Raw genomic sequence first — 17013 nt, forward strand, 5'->3', positions numbered from 1 at the left:
CTGGATCTGGAGGGAAGGGAAGCCTCATTAGGATCCAGAGGCTTCCCCCTCCTGAGGTAAGTACTCCCAAGTACTCTTTTTTTTTTTTTTCTTACAGGTTCTCTTTGAACTAGTCAGGAAAATAAAGTTATTAACAATAGGCTAGGTGAGTGCCAAATCCACCCGCTTCCTTTTCCACTGAGATGGAATTTTTCTCCTCTGCATAGCCGCTTACACACACTCTACTTCCTGCTAACCAGGAAGTAGAGTGTGTATACACGGCTATGCAAAGGAGAACAGCAGCAAGTGATCGGCGATTGGAACGGCAGGGAGGAGAGTTTCTCTATACAAGGCTTCCCACTGCGCTAACTCTGCAGCGGCAACTATACTGGCTGGTGACATGTGACATGAGATAGACATGGGTATGTACAGTGCCAAGCACACAAATTACTAGGATGTGTTCCTTTTTTGCTTGAAAGAGTTACACATTAGGTATACGAGTGGCAGTTTCTGTTCGGGTCAGGACTGGGTCAGACTATAGCATAACGCTCACTGAGGAGGAATTACAGCCATAAAACACTTTCCTGTCAGTAAATGGCTTCTGAGAGTAGGAAAGAGGTAAAAAGGGTCAATAATTCATGGATTTTAGCTCTGGCATACTTCAATAAATGTGTCACTGAGCAGTACATAACTTAAAAAAAAGTAGATTTAAAATTTAAAATAAAACTGTGAGATGTCTTAAAGGGAACCTAAACTGAGAAGTATATGGATTTTTCCTTTTAAAATAATACCAGTTGCCTGACTCTCCTGCTGATCCTGTGTCTCTAATGCTTTCAATCACAAACCCTGAACAAGCATGCAGATCAGGTGCTCTGACTGAAGTCAGACTGGATTAGCTGCATGCTTGTTTCAGGTGTGTGATTCAGCCACTACTGCTGCTAAAGAGATCAGCAGGGCTGCCAGGCAACTGGTATTGTTTAAAAGGAAACATCCATATCCCTCTCAGTTTAGGTTCCCTTTAAAAATCCTTTTTAGGAGGTGGAGGATAGATACCATTGTTTATCTTATCAGAATATATTCACCTTAAATGTTCTTTAAAGGGGAACTTCAGCCTAAACAAACATACTGTTATTAAGTTACATTAGTTATGTTAATTAAAATAGATAGGTCATATAATCCCTTACTCACACTGTTTTAAAAGAACAGGAAAATGTATGTGATTCATGGGGGCTGCCATCTTTGTCATGGGGGCAGCCATCTTTTTGGTTGAAAGGAGGTGACAAGGAGCAGGGGACACAGTTCCAACTGTCCTGTGTCCTGATAACCCCTCCCAGCTGCGTGTGCTAGGCTTCAAATGTCAAATTCAAAATGTAAAAAAAAAAAATTGCACCAAAACAGCAGAACGAGAACAGCGACTTCAGAAATCCCATCATGCTTTGCACAGCATCAGGGGGAAAAAGCCCGGGCAGTTTTCTTCTGTGCAGCTAAAAATGAGGCTTGGGTAAGAAAAACAAAGTTCTGATGCTGTGAAACTGTTAAAGAAACACCAAGCCTTTTCAGTGCTGCTGAGTAGATTTTTAGTCCACTTTAAAGCACACCTGAAGTGAGATAGATATAGAGACTTCCATATATATTTAATTTTGAACAATACCAGTTTACTGAATGCCCTGCTGATGCTCTGCCTCTAATACTTTCAGCCACAGACATTGAACAAGCATACAGCAGATCAGGTGCTCTGACTGAAATCTGACTGGATTAGACACATGCTTGTTTCAGGCACTACTGATGCCAATAAGAGGAAAAGAACAGTCAGGCAACTGGTATTGTTTTAAAGGAAAAAAAATAAGTTAGCCTCTATATCCTTCTCACTTGGATCAGCCATACTATGCCAGGGGAAAAAAAACACATATATATGTAGATAAATACTTGATCTACTTACATAACACATGTACTGTCCACATTTTGATTACAGTGAATATTATATAGTAAATGAAGAGAATTCTGTTCCTGGTGGGAACCATGTCTTTTGCCCACAGTTTAATCCTGATGTCCTTTCTGCCCTTTATTTATTTATTTTTTTCTCCTCCAATTGCTGAGTCACCTCAGCCTTGCTTGTAAACACAAGTGAGCAGAGGATTGTGTTTCAGATAGGCAGCTAGGCAGGGAAATAAATGGAAGAGGAGGATAAAAAGAACCCCCAGCATGCAACTGTTTGGCACTGACTATTAAAGGGCCAGTGCTCCTAACGTATGTGATAACTCCAAACCATAACAGCAGAAAAAGTTTGAATGCAGGATTAGCATCTTTATCACTTAATACACTCAGACCAGTTGCTGTTGAAATTAGATTTTTATGGTGACAATCCCGCTTTAAAATTAGATAGGGGAGGGGAGAGTGTTTCTTAAAAAATATATATATTTATTGCTTTGATTGGGATTTATAATCTGCAGTTACCGGTGGGAGAAGGAAAGTTTCCCTATCACTCCGCAGCAGAGGTATAAATCCCCCTCTCGCTAGTATCAGATGCCGAGCGAGCGCTAATCCTCTCGCCTCATGCAGCCCCTCCCGCTCTATACGCACCAAAGGTCTTATTTGCATTCATCAAACTGTTGCAGCCAATTAGCAGCCAGAGAAGTGTCAGGAGCAACACGGAGAGAGGTACACAATGGCAGACATACGAGAACGCAACATCCCGGATCGCGGTTATCGCTGCCCTCATCTTAGCGGCCTCTGCGTCCGTGCGAGGTCACCAGACGATGTTCCTGATAAAATGTCACGTCCGCATCACCCAGGACAGCTGGCCGGGCACGCTCTGCACTCCATGCTAATTTTCACATTTAACCTGACAAAACAAACAGTGACAAGATGTTTGTGTCACAACATCGGCCGGCAAGAAGGTCAGCTCTATCCGCTGCTGTAAGGAAAGACTTCGTAACCTGTCTCTTATGCAGAAAGCAACTGTCACGGGCCGCAGGAGATGACCGCCACGGACTGCGGCTGGAGCGCAGAAACACGCAACAGTGAAAGCAGGCAGGACGCAAATCACTTGTTTTTGTTTTTTGTTTAAAGGACAACTGTAGTGAGAGGGATATAGTGGCTGCCATATTTCCTTTTAAGCAATACCAGTTGCCTGGCAGCCCTGCTGACTCTCTGCCTCTAATACTTTTAGCCACAGACCCTGAACCAGCATGCAGCATATTAGGCGTTTCTGACATTATCGTCGGATCTGACATGATTAGCTGCATGCTTGTTTCTGGTGCGATTCAGACACTACTGAAGCGAAATAGACCAGCAGGGCTGCCAGGCAACTGGTTGGGTCGATAAATTTTTAGCAGCCAATTTATTAAGGGACTTGCAAGCGCTCCAGGCCAATTTATTTTACACTTTTTTTTATTTCTTATTTGTTACATTTCCTTGCTTTTAATTGGTACTGTCATAATGTGTATTTATGGATACTTGTCACTAGGGGGCAGTGTGAGACAATAACAGAGGACTTCAGCTTTCAGTTTCTATATTTTCTGCTAGCAGAGAGACATAAAAACATTCCAATAATTTACAGCACACCGAGTTCTGCCAGCAGAGGTCAAGAGCAGTGCACTTATCTCAAATAAGATAATTCCTTTGAAGCTGCTAATGAGTTAAAGTACACATGAAGTGAGAGGGATATGGAGGCTGCCATATTTATTTCCTCTAAAAAAAAATCATTTTTTCTGCTGATCCTTCATGCATCATTAACGTCTGAATCACACACTTAAAACAAGCATGAAACTAATCTTGTCAGATTTTTGTCAGCAGCACCTGCTCTGCATGCTTTTTCAGGGTCTGTGGCTAAAAGTATTAAAGGCAGAGGATCAGCAGGACAGCCAGGCAATGTGTTTTGTTTAAAAGGAAATAAATATGGCAGCCTCCATATTCCTCTCCCTGCAGGTGTCCTTTAAAAACAATACCAGTTGCCTGGCTGTCCTGCTGATCATTCTAGCATCAGTAGTGTCTGAATCACACACCTGAAACAAGCATGCGGCTAATCCAGTCATACTTCAGTCAGAGCACCTGATCTACATGCTTGTTCAGGGCTAAAAGTATCAGAGAGAGAGGATCAGCAGGACAGCCAGGCAACTGGTATTGTTTAAAGTAAATAAAATATGTCAGCCTCCATATCCCTCTCACTTCAGTTGTGCTTTAACGTTTTTAACTGGTTTTGGCACTTACTACCGCATTGAGCTGCTGTTGTCCATGCAGCATTCAAATGTGTCAGCTGCATGTCAGAACCGGTCCCTTGATCAGTATGTAGTAACCCACCCTCTGTGCCCTGCTAGGTTACCCTCCGTGCACTGCAAGGTTACCCTCCGTGCACTGCTAGGTTACCCTCCGTGCACTGCTAGGTTACCCTCCGTGCACTGCTAGGTTACCCTCCGTGCACTGCTAGGTTACCCTCCGTGCACTGCTAGGTTACCCTCCGTGCACTGCTAGGTTACCCTCCGTGCACTGCTAGGTTAGTGTCGGTTGTCAGACATGAAAAGGTCACTGTTAAGGACAGTAAATGGCAGCGCGGTTGGCGCAGCACTTCTCTATGTTATATATGTTCCCTCCGAGAGGCGTGTGACACAGGCGGAACGCAGAGCGCTCAATTCTCCGACCTGCACAACATGTTATCCATTAACATGTTTTACGGCGTAAACAAGGTAAAATAATGCTTCTGGCCGTCATCCAGCAGCCGAGCGCTTGTTATCAGACGGAAAGACTCGCAACGCCTTCCAAAAAACGAGCCAAGTGAGGAAAATTAATATGCCAGTAAATCACCTTATTTTGCTTTTTAAGCTCTTTTTATTTGCTTGAAACGTCTCCAAGTCAAGCAAATCAGGAAGCATTATCCCTGTCAGAACACTTAAACCAGCCGCCAGGAAAAGCGCGATCACCACCATGAGCTCACCCAGGTGACGCCTGAATTTATTAAGCAAAGTGATGGATTTTCAGTTATTTTCACCGTCGGAGAGGCCCATTACGTTAAAACAAGCTGCTCTCGCCGAGGAAGGGACCGAGAGGACGCAGCGGGGTGGGCGAAAGGGAACAGGAAAAAAATGATATATCAGCTTTGAATAGTGCAGGAAGGACTGAGATAGCCTCTTCTGAGTTTCAGATGCCTGTTCCCCTACATGGGAAAAATTTACCTCACTTCCTGTGCAGATGGGAAAAAAGTCAAGGTGGCTGTACTGTATATCACTGGCCAGATCAACCACTAGATCAGTGTTTCTCAAACCTGTCCTCCTGACTCCCCAACGGTACATTTTTTGCAGGCAACCTCACCTATGCACAGGTGGAGTAATTAGTGTCTCAGTTAGGTGTATTCCATGTAGCTGAGACACTAATTACCCCACCTGTGCATAGGTGAGGTTGCCTGCAAAACATGCACCGTTGGGGAGTCAGGAGGACAGGTTTGAGAAACACTGCACTAGATGGATCCTTCTCTGACCCTCGTACCACTCACGAAAGCCGACAGATTGCACAATCAAGATTGTATCGTAAATGGGCACCTTTAGACTTCCCATGCAATCTTTTTGGATATGCTTTCATCAGCAACACCACAGGGCTTGGGGAAGGCTACTGAACAAGTATCCCCTATAATTGCTAATGGTCTAGGCCATAGACACCCATCAGCCAGGGCCAATTCTATGGGCTGTGGAGCAGCTTGAGGACCTTGTCACCTCTTCCTGCCATACTGAGTTCCCCAGTCCATCCACTCCGCTGGCCCATCATATAAACAGTAACTCACAATAGTGAGTACAACCTCACATGTTGTGTAAATATTTTATGTGGGATTATATTTTTATGGGACAACACTGAAGATATGGCACTATGGAGTTGATTCATGAATAGTACCATGCTCAAGCAGCACGGTTTAAAAGCAGCGAGGTGAAGCAGCACGAGTTATTGCTAAATTTCAATTTTGATAGTTATGTCAGGTAGAGAAGTTTATTTGGAGGATGGAAAGATTACAATTTCCTTTCTTATGGACTTACAAAAAGTCAAAAGAACTTGAATGCTGCAGCATTTAGAGATGATTTTGATAATTATTTGGTAAGTGATACTGTAAGCCAAAAGAGCTAAGAAGCTCACCAAAGCCATAGTTATAGACAAAGAGGTCCAAGGACTGAGCCCTGTGGTACTCTGAGACGGAGAAAAGGGAAGAGATGGTGCTGGAGCAGCCAATGTGAAAAGGCCTTCAACTGAGGTAAGAGGAAAGCGAAGAACAAACATGGCTCTGTATACCCAGGGAGCAGAGAATTAGCAGTAGTAAAGGAAGGTCAATAGAACGACTAGATAGAACAGTAAAGCTTTTTCTAATTTTACAGAGTATAGTGTTAGCTGTATCAAATAGCTGGTTGCGTTTATGACTTTGTAAAGATATGAGAGAAGTATTGTTGTGCAGCTGCTAAAAAGGTATTCTTGAGTACATGATTTTGGATATCATTGATTTGTTCTTCTGCCAACACTGTTCATCCACTCGACATGTTCTAGAAATTTAGTCCTTCCGTGGTTGGCTGTGTAAATTTGTCAGCAAGTGCAGTAGAAGCTGCCTGAATTGGCCCATTCGTCATGAACAGACCCTGGAAGTTTCCGCTTTCGGTAGAGGCCTGAAGATGACAATAGTGAAGGCAATCTTCTTCTTAGCTGGGGGAGGTTATATTGATGTCATCTTCCTCTGGTGACAGAACGGAGTTATTTTGGGATCATCATTTAGAGATGATTGAATGAGGATATTATAGACATTAGAGGTAAATGACTGTTTGACTACTTCATCTACCAGAGATAAAACTGCAAAGCTGGAAAGAAGGTTCCTTCACAAGAGGTGGAAATTGTAGGACAACACAAGAGTCCTTCACAAGAGGTGGAAATTGTAGGACAACACAAGAGAAGTTTCTTCAACTCTCAGAAAACAAGACATCTATATTTACTGACCGGGCCTCAAGTGTTGCCAAAGAAAACAACAACATGGCACTATGGAAATAAAACAAATCAGTAGTAATTTCACTGCAAGTAAAATCACCCCAATGTGAGGCATGCAGAAGACTGAAATCCAGGGCTATGGAGTCGGTACAAAAATCAACCGACTACAACTCCGACTCCTCGACTCCGACTCAATCTAATACTTAGCAGGGCTGTGGTTTTGGTACAAAAATCATCCAACTCCGACTCTTCAGTTTATGAAACCACTGACTCCAACTCCGACTCCAGGTACCCAAAATTGCTCGACTCAGACTCCCCAGCTATGCTGAAATTCGGGGGGGGGGGAACCTGCATGGAGCGGGAATAAATTGTCACTAGTTTTCCACATCTGTGCTAACTGATTGACAGGAAGTTCTGACACTCCCAGGTTCTATTACAATCCCTGAGGTCAAATACACAAGTTAAAGTGGAACTAAACTCAGAACTTTCTCTCTGCTCTAAAAAATTAGCCATAGTATGAAAGCAGTTATGGGGGAAAAAATCTTCATTAAAAATGTATGGAAATCCTACAAAAAAAACTGTTTTACTAGGTTTCACTTTTGGAAGCACTGAAAGGGTTAAAGTACATGTGAAATGAATTACAAAATAAAAAAAAGCAGATACTTATCTATGGAGAGGGAAGGCTCTGGATCTTTTAGAGCCTTCCTTGTCTTCTCTTGCTCCCCTTGTTCTAGTGCCATCACCCCCATTATGTGCATGTGACTAACTGGTGGAATACGCGTCCGTGAGCCCTTGGGAGGTTTTGGAAGCACTTATGTCCCACAATGCTTCTGAAGATGAGCGGCTCCTTACTGCGAATGCGTGAGCATACACGTGTGTGCACTTGCTCTGTACGGAGCCACCCGTTTTCAGAGGCACTTGGGGACATGAGTGCTTACAAAACCTCCCAAGGTGGAAAATTTAAATGGGGTGATGGTCCTGGAAGGAGGGGAGAGAGAACAGGGTAGGCTCAATAGCAGGGGAAGGGAACCTATGGCTCGGGAGCCAGATGTGGCTCTTTTGTTAGCTACATCTGGCTCACAGACAAATCAGTAAGGGTTGATTCACTTAAGGGTCCCATACACTTAACGATTTTCCCGCCTATAAACAGCAGATTCGATCACTGTGATCGAATCTGCTGTGAAATTCTTGCGCAAACGCTGACCGAATGATCGATTTCTGTCCGAAATCGATCGTTCCCGTCGATCTGTCCGTGCGGAAGATTTCGATGGATCGCCGGCGGGTTGGTAGTGCGCCGATAGCGGCGTTCGAATGCCCGACAACTGACGCTAGCGGCAATACATTACCTGGTCCGCCGGTGCGTGTCCTCGCTGTCCTTTCTCCGCTGGGCTCCAGGAGGCTTCACTTCTTCCTGGGGGGGGGGGGGCTGGGGCGGCGTCTGCGGCAGCTTCACAGATTGTGAATCGGTTTCATAGTGAAGTCGATTCACAATCTGTTTGCAGTAAAGGCAGCCATACGATCCCTCTCTGATCAGATTTGATCAGAGAGGGATCTATCTGTTGGTCGATCTGATGGCAAATCGACCAGTGTATGGCCACCTTTAGCTAATTGTACAAGCTGTTAGCCGGTATTTCTCATGTCTGGCTCTTGGAGAAATGGCTGATGTTGCCGAAACCCAAGAGAAGCTGAAGACGTTTTTGACACTTCTGCTGCCCGGCGGATCAACTATGTACACATCACCATGGCAACAGGGGCATGAGCCCTACTGTCCCGGTTTGAAACATACTGTATGGCTCTCACGGAATTACATTTTAACCACCCTGGCGGTATTGACGAGCTCAGCTCGTCCAGGAAAAACTTGCTGAAAGCGGTATTGACGAGCTGAGCTCGTCAATACCGCCAGGGAGATTTCTTGTTTCTCTTCCCCGCCGGCTGCACTTTTCCCTCATCAGAGGGATTCCCCAGGATGGCTGGATGCCTGTCAGCACGCTGTGGGTAGCGATCTGTGCTACCCACAGCATACAGAACTAGCATCCAGCCACCCTGGGAATCCCTGTGCAGCCGGCGGGGCAGAGAATGTGTGGGGCTGTGCAGGGATTCCCCTTCTTTGCCGGCGGGTGGCTGGTGCGGGGATCCTCTCTGTGGGGGGGCCGGGGATCCCCGTACTGTGCATGCGGGGTGACCCTTTTGTGTGTGCGGGGGGGCGGGTATCCCCTTCTATGGGGCTGGTCTTGGCCGGTCGGGGACACCCCCTTCTGTGGTGGGGGGAAGGTGGGTGTCCCCATCTATGTGGGCTGTGGGTGGCCTCTCCCTCCTCTTCCCCATCCCTCCCTCTCTGTCCCCCGTGTCCCCCCCCCCGATCCCGTGTCTCCCCCCTGTAAGAAGCCCTGATCTACTCACCTGAGGGCTTTCTCCTGCGGCGGCCACGATGGACACCCTCCTCCTCCATCGCCGAAGTCCCGGTCTGTGTAATTACAGTACGCGGCTTGGTGACGTCACCAAGCTGCGTACTGTAATTACAGAGAACACGAGACTTCGCGATGGAGGAGGAGGGTGTCCATCGTGGCCGCCGCAGGAGAAAGCCCTCAGGTGAGTAGATCAGGGCTTCTTACAGGGGGGAGACACGGGATCGGGGGGGGGGGGGGACACGGGGGACAGAGAGGGAGGGATGGGGAAGAGGAGGGAGAGGCCACCCACAGCCCACATAGATGGGGACACCCACCTTCCCCCCACCACAGAAGGGGGTGTCCCCGACCGGCCAAGACCAGCCCCATAGAAGGGGATACCCGCCCCCCCGCACACACAAAAGGGTCACCCCGCATGCACAGTACGGGGATCCCCGGCCCCCCCACAGAGAGGATCCCCGCACCAGCCACCCGCCGGCAAAGAAGGGGAATCCCTGCACAGCCCCACACATTCTCTGCCCCGCCGGCTGCACAGGGATTCCCAGGGTGGCTGGATGCTAGTTCTGTATGCTGTGTGTAGTGGGGGGGACACAGGATCAGGGGTGAGAGGGGGGGCATGGAGGACAGAGAGGGAGGGATGGGGGAAGAGGAGGGAGAGGCCACCCACAGCCCGCATAGATGGGGACCCCCACCTCCCACCCACCACAGAAGGGGGTGTCCCCGACCCACCACGACTAGCCCCCATAGAAGGATGATACCTGCCCCCCCCCCCCAATGCACACACAGAAGGGCCACCCACACGCACAGTATGGGGATTCCCCCCCCCCCCCCCACAGAGGGGATCCCCGCCGGCCACTACCAGCCAGCACAGAAGGGGAGCCCCTCCCCACAGAAGGGACACCCGGCCACAGTTAGGGGGCATCGGGGGCAATGGGGTTGGGGGGGGCAGAGGCACCCGCAAACCTAGCTCCCTATACATATGACTCCCTAGACCTGGCTGCACATCTGTCTCCTATACACCAGCAAACATCTTGCTCCCTATATACCTGGCAAAACATCTAGCTAACTACACCTGGCTGCACATCTGGCTAATACATCTGGTTATACATCTGGGTCTTATACTCACCATTGGCATGCTGATCCCTCGCCGCGTACCTCTGATAGCTTCTCCAGTGCCTTCTTCCATGTCCCTTGGCGGATTTTGCTTCTCCCTTGGCGATCACATGTCCCCCGTCGATCGGCGTTGATGGCACCAATGTCACACAGCATCATCAAAATCTCGCAGCAAACTCTTTTTTTTTATTGAATTCAATACAATAACCTGTATTGAATTCAATATAAAAAAAATGATTGCAAAAAAAATTGGTTGAAAATTATTGGAAATTAATTGAACCACTTTTTGCACGGAAATCCTGGGGAAATAGAACGCCAGGGTGGCTAAAATATGTATCGTTTATGGCTCTCTCAGCCAAAAAGGTTGCTGACATCTGCTCTATAGGATCCAGACCCTTCCCTGTCCATAGGTAGGTATCTGACTTTTTGGTTTTACCTCTCTTCACATTTACTTTAAGCCTTAGTGCTTACTGTATGGGGAGAGTTGCCTAGACAGAGCTCTCCTGCAGTCTATTCACAGCTGCTAATAAGAACTAATTAGACAATTTGATCTAATGTTTGAAACACAGAACACACAGAAGTTAATTCTTCAGAAACTATTTGTGAAATAAAGACTTGTGTGCTATGCAAGAGTTTGGGTCCACCTTAAAATCTATTTTCTAAATTATAATAATAAGTAGCAGCCTTTTTTCAGCTGCATGATGACAAATATAAAATATTTTACATTTATTGGAGGAACCCCTCCCTTCCTTTCATATTGCCGAGACAAAATCCGGCAAACTGGTGAAGTAGGTGGTGTCCGGCAAAGGAGGAATTGCTAATGGCTGCCACCTGTATAACCCTAGTTATGCAAAGAGAAGGGTGAAAAGTATGCACAGAAATGTTTATAGGCTTGAATGGGGTGTTTATTTATCTTTGTATGTGTCAGAGTGGTTCAACTAAATATTTTACATTTAAAAAATATTTGGTTTGGGTCCGCATTAAGTAATTTTTTTGTTTGCGCCCTAAATCCTAACACTATATAAAGCTGAACTGAAAGGGATCTGCTTATTTCTCACTAGGAATTTCAGTGAGTCGGAGCTCCCTTTCAATGCTATGAAGAACAAACAGTGACAGCAGCCGCAAGGTACTGGAAGAGTATAGCGAGGCTCGTACCAACTACAGAGGGGTAATCCCTGCAAACACAATACTTGTCTTATACTAATCGCAGAAAAGATGCCGCAGCAGCTTAATTCTCTCACAGTGAAAACAGAAGAGGCGCCACAGCTTAACACCGATCCGGGAAACACGGAGGTCAGACGGATTAGTAATAAACCCGTCCGGTGGGGATACAACGCACAACAAGAACCTCATTACTAAACAATTAGAAGGGAGCTGCACTGAGGCAGGGAAAAAGAGGAAGAGATAAAGGATGGGTGTGTGTGTGTGTGTGTGTGTGTGTGTGTGTGTGTGTGTGTGTGTGTGTGTGTGTGTGTGTGTGTGTGTGTGTGTGTGTGTGTGTGTGTGTGTGTGTGTGTGTGTGTGTGTGTGTGTGTGTGTGTGTGTGTGTGTGTGTGTGTGTGTGTGTGTGTGTGTGTGTGTGTGTGTGTGTGTGTGAGAGAGAGAGAGAGAGAGAGAGAGAGAGAGAGAGAGAGAGAGAGAGAGAGAGAGAGAGAGAGAGAGAGAGAGAGAGAGAGAGAGAAATAGAGAGAGAGAGACGGTGAGAGAACCAACTGGCTGTAGCCCTGGAATCCTCCTCAGCACCAGGTCTTATCCTGCATTACCACAAGGTGAAGTTCCAGTTGTATGCAGATGACCTCCTGCTGTTCTCCCCAACAGAAAGGCCTACAGAATAACCTGGCAGTACTGGGGAGTTTCTGCCCTACATGACAACTGGGAGGGAGAAGGTGCCCCAAAAATAGGTGGTAGTGGATGAAAAGTATATCTATATTTTGTCACTGCCCCCCAGCCGTTTTGTAAGTAAGAGACAATCATTGATGAAAACGAAGGTCAAGCGTACGTCGTCTAGAGTGCCCTTTGTCTGCGACTTCAATCCTTTGTCTGAGCGAATCCGGTCTGTAATACGCAAATTCTGGCCGATCCTGGGCCAAGACAAAGAATATGGCAAACTGTTCATGGATCCGCCAATCTTTGCATATCGCAGGGGCAGGACGATAAAGAATTGGGTAACCAAACCCAATATCAAGAAGAGGCAAGTTGAACAGGTGCCAGCCTCCAGGAGAGGCACGACACCATGCTTGAGCTGCAATTGCTGTAGTGCTATCATCAGGGGCAATTCTGTGTCGCATCCGTTGACTGGTGTGCTGGTGCCCATCAGGGGCAGGTATTCCTGCTTGAGCTCATACGTTGTATATGGGCTTAAGTGTCCCAGTGGGTACGTGTACATTGGGAAAATGGAGCGACCAGTTAAGCAATGGATACAGAGGCACAAGAGAGACATTACGAATTTTGCGCAAGGCAAGAAGGAGTCGGAAACTTCGATTTCACGACATTTTCTGAGTAAGCATCATACTTCTGCACAGTTAAGATGGTTTGTCCTTGATGATGTGATGGCACCCCCCAGGGGAGGTGACAAAAAAAATTGCTCTTGCAGCGCGAGGCTAGGTGGATTAGGTATTTTAACTGTGTTCAGCCGAATGGGCTGAATGAATGCTTGAGTCTTAAATGCTTTCTTTAACGTGTTTTCTCCCCTAGGCTCTGCTTGGCTGCCATGAAAATGCTACATGGGACTCATAATATAACGATTGGTATCGTTGACAAATCAATATTGGTTATATATTGTGCAAATACAAAAAGGAAAAATGTTAATGTGTTATTCATGTGACGGGGTGGACTGACCTCAGTGATTTTGCTGGGGTAGACACTTATGCGTAGCTCCCTGGAAGTTTAAAAAAAACAACAACAACAAAAAACTTGTTTTTGGATTATGTGATTATCCTTTGTTCCTGTGGGTGGGGTATATAAGTGTCACTGGTGATGGGTGTGGTACACCTGAGGAAGGGCGACGCCTGAAACATGTCGTGTACCTTGTCATGCTTGGTTTGGTGTGAATACAGTGGTTGAAAAAGCCTTCTGAGTGCGGTCTCTGATTTTGATGATCTACAGTGTGGTTTAGCAGAAGTGGTGTACCTGCTGGGGACCTGCACCAGCCTACAGGTCAAGACTACTGACCTGGTGAGTGGTGGTGAGAGGGTGAATCTACAAACAGCCGCTTTGGGGGGTAGGTTAGTCTAGAGTTCACTTTTGAACTATTGCTTTTTTCTGGAGTGTGACCCACCTATCTGACGGCCTAAAGAACCTGATTAAGTACTGTATTTCCTCACCTGCCTTCATAGGCTATCATTCATAAAAGTGTGGTCGGTAAAGTAAATCCATGCAGGGAAACACTGCTTTCGGTATTTTAGACTTCTGGCTGCTCATTCATAAAAATGTTGCCAGTTGCAATAGCAGTGCGGAGATTTATCGCTCTAGGCTGTCGGTAGCCATGCGGAAACGTAGGAAGCTGCCTGAGTCCCTCCGTGCGCTGCTCTCTCTGCTGCTGCTTGGGAGGTCTGTCTCCATTCAGTTACATGTATTCCGCATGCTTATCGCTACTTCCAAGGGAGCGGTATTTCCAGTCCGCATACCGCTTGCTCTAATCTTTATGAATGGACATTTTGTTACATTTGTTAAGATAATCACCGCAAAAGGCGGTAATTTATCGCTCTGCTCGGGAATGTCAGCTTTTCATGCGGAAACAGCCTTTATGAATACAGATTTTGCTATGTGCTCGGTAAAGTCAGCTGTTTTTAGCATTTCCGCATGCGGAAATGCTTTATGAATGATAGCCATAGTGTGGTTGCTAGTTGTGCAACCCACACTTGGGAGTATTCTTTTGCTCTTGAAGACTTTGTGATCAGCACTTGATATACTACATCATAAGGGACTCCAGGTTTTTCTGTGTTTTTTCCTGGCTCCCTAGGAAGTCTGTTGAATCCCTTGAGACAACGCATCCCCTCTCTTCTGCACCACATGGGCACTGCCCATCAACCCAAAGAAAACAAAAGTGGTGATGTGTTCCAGAGGAAGAATCTAAAAAAATTCTAAAAACGGCTCCACACTGGTGACTACCAACAGTTATAGCTACCTGGGGCTGACACTCAACCAGGGAGCATTAAAGAGACCCCGGTTTGTTTTTTTTGGAGGGCAGATGGGACACAGAGGCCTGTTCTCTGCCTCATGACATGCCTCTGTGCCCCCCCACCCCCACGCTATAGCCCCCTGAAATTAGTGACAATGTTTAGAGTTAAATATGTGAGAGGGATTCCCTGATCAAAAAGCCCACCCGGGGTGTTCAGGCAGGGTTTCCAGAGCCATTGGGCAGCTCTCTCTCTCCCTGGCCACACTCCGCCTCCCCGTATGCTGTGAATGAGAGAATTAATCTTTCATTCCAACGTCGTGACCCAGAGGTCACGAAAGTGGACATGGGCCATTGAGGCCCACAGGAGTGGCGTTTTGAAGGCTACCTGATCTGCTCAGCCTCCCGGATCAGGTAGCCTAGTTTTTTTATTTTTTTATTTCATGAGCCCATCTCGGGCTCAAGCCTGCAGTACCTTATATACCATTAGAAGGCAACTGTACCAACTAAAACCACCGGTGAGAGTCTGGGTAAAAATTATCTGACAGCATCGTCACCCTAATCCTGTTGTTTGGCAGTGACATATGGGTTCCGATCATCTACCCTGATCGATTAACATGGGAATCCAGGACAACAGACGGCTTCCATGCAAGTATCTTCTCCAAGTCCATTGCAGTACTTCAAACTCGACCTGCCAGGCAGAGCTAGGCAGTTTCCCATTTTGGCTGACTATCCAGCAGAGGGCACTCTCATACTGGGCGCACATACAGAGCAGCAGCCCCCCCAACATAAAGCTTTATTGAGCCATGGGCCCAGTCCACACCATGTGCCCTGAAGCAAAGCGTAAGCAGTGGATGCAGCCAGAATCCCCAAAACAGCCTAACAAAAGCCCAAATAAAAGGGACTATGGAAAGCTGCAAGGAGCGACATAAAGAACTCCCAGAAACTCACCATCTAACAATCACTGCAGAGGACACAATGGCTCCGTATCTGGAGAGGCTATACCACCCCAAACACAGACAGACCCTGAGCCTGTACCGTCTGAGAGCCCACAGTCTGGAGATAGAGACAGGGCGGCACAGACAGACATGGAAAGCCCCGGGAGGAGAGACTGTGCAGGCAGTGTGACCAGAGGGCTTTGGAGGGTGAGGCCAACTTCCTGCTACACTGCAGCAAATACGCACCTGTGAGGACCACCCACTTCCAGAGATTCTCCACCCACATCCCAGATTTCACCTCCATAGATGAGGAGGAGAAACTCTGCATCCTACTGGGGGAAGAGGAAACAACTGTGGTCCCATATTTTGCTGCCTGCCACCAACTGAGAGGATACCTGGACTGTATGTTCCTTATACTGCCCCTTATTCTCCCCAACCCTACGGACTGTATATTTCAACCCCCTATGCAGGGAGTGGTGGTAGGTACAGAATAGGTTAGTTTTAGGTGTATACAGGGGGAAGGAGGGGGGTAGAGCTAGGGGTGTGAAGGAGGGGGGTAGAGCTAGGGGTGTGAGGGAGGGGTGGTTAGGCATAGGTAGCCCCTGTGGTAGCAGTATCTGAGCAGCAGTGTCACTTTTGAAACAAATTTACTTAGAAGGAACATAAGCGGCTCAAGAAATTTACTGGCCAAAAAAATCTCAACGCAAAACAGATGCAGGAAACATCCAGTCAAATTATCGAACCCTCGTCTGCGCTCCACGTTTCCCCTGCTGGATCTGCATCTTAAGCGTCCATTTGTTTGGCATCTAATGGACGTCTCAGTACCTGGCCGGGGCAGCGCGCCAGAATATTCTGATCGCCGGGCGGGGGCGGATCGGCCCAGAGGAGCACCGAGGCTTAAACTGCGCCCATGCATTATGCGCTGACAAGCTGCTCGGCAAGAACGGGCAGACATTAGAGGAAACGCCAGCTCCTTTCACCGCCTTTTAATGTGACAATGCAAACGACCTGAATTCAGCAGAAAAACAGGAAGGTGTGAATTGAAGCGCTCGCAAAAGCCTCTCTTGCGCTGGCCTTAATGAGCTCCCGGGAGCCACGGGCCGACCAATAACAAATTGTCCTTCCTGCGTAGCGCGGATCGGAGAAATTGGACGGAAATAAAAGAGAGAAGAGCCTGAAGCTTGTCAGACAATATTAATTGAGCCCCGCCGTGGCAGCAAAACACTGGTAATGACGCCACCCCCCTGCAGAATAAAGGCTTTCAGACTGCGTGCGGGGAGGCGGGGGAGCGAAATGTAAGAAAAAATAAAAATTTATGGCGGTAATTTATTCTGAGTTTTTCAAAAGTGCTTGCTGATATTTCTGCACTTGCTGCCGGAGCCCCGGAGGAGCCGTGAAAGAGGCAAAAAGGAGGAGGTTGCAGAAAGGGCTGCGGAGTTCTCTGATCTCACCTCGCCGGTTCTCTTCGTGTAAATAGGAATTTTCTCGGCTGACGCACCTGAGCGCCTGCATCTAG

At 47.1% G+C, this 17013-nt stretch overlaps 1 protein-coding gene across 1 annotated transcript in view; it reads right to left on the bottom strand.

Annotated features, from left to right (window-relative positions):
* Positions 1-17013, bottom strand: part of BTBD9 (BTB domain containing 9) — a 212550-nt gene that overhangs the window by 167401 nt on the left and 28136 nt on the right. The gene's annotated exons all lie outside the window — the stretch shown is intronic.

This window comes from Hyperolius riggenbachi, chromosome 4 (assembly GCF_040937935.1).
Source record: "Hyperolius riggenbachi isolate aHypRig1 chromosome 4, aHypRig1.pri, whole genome shotgun sequence".
In the NCBI taxonomy this organism is placed as follows: domain Eukaryota; kingdom Metazoa; phylum Chordata; class Amphibia; order Anura; family Hyperoliidae; genus Hyperolius; species Hyperolius riggenbachi.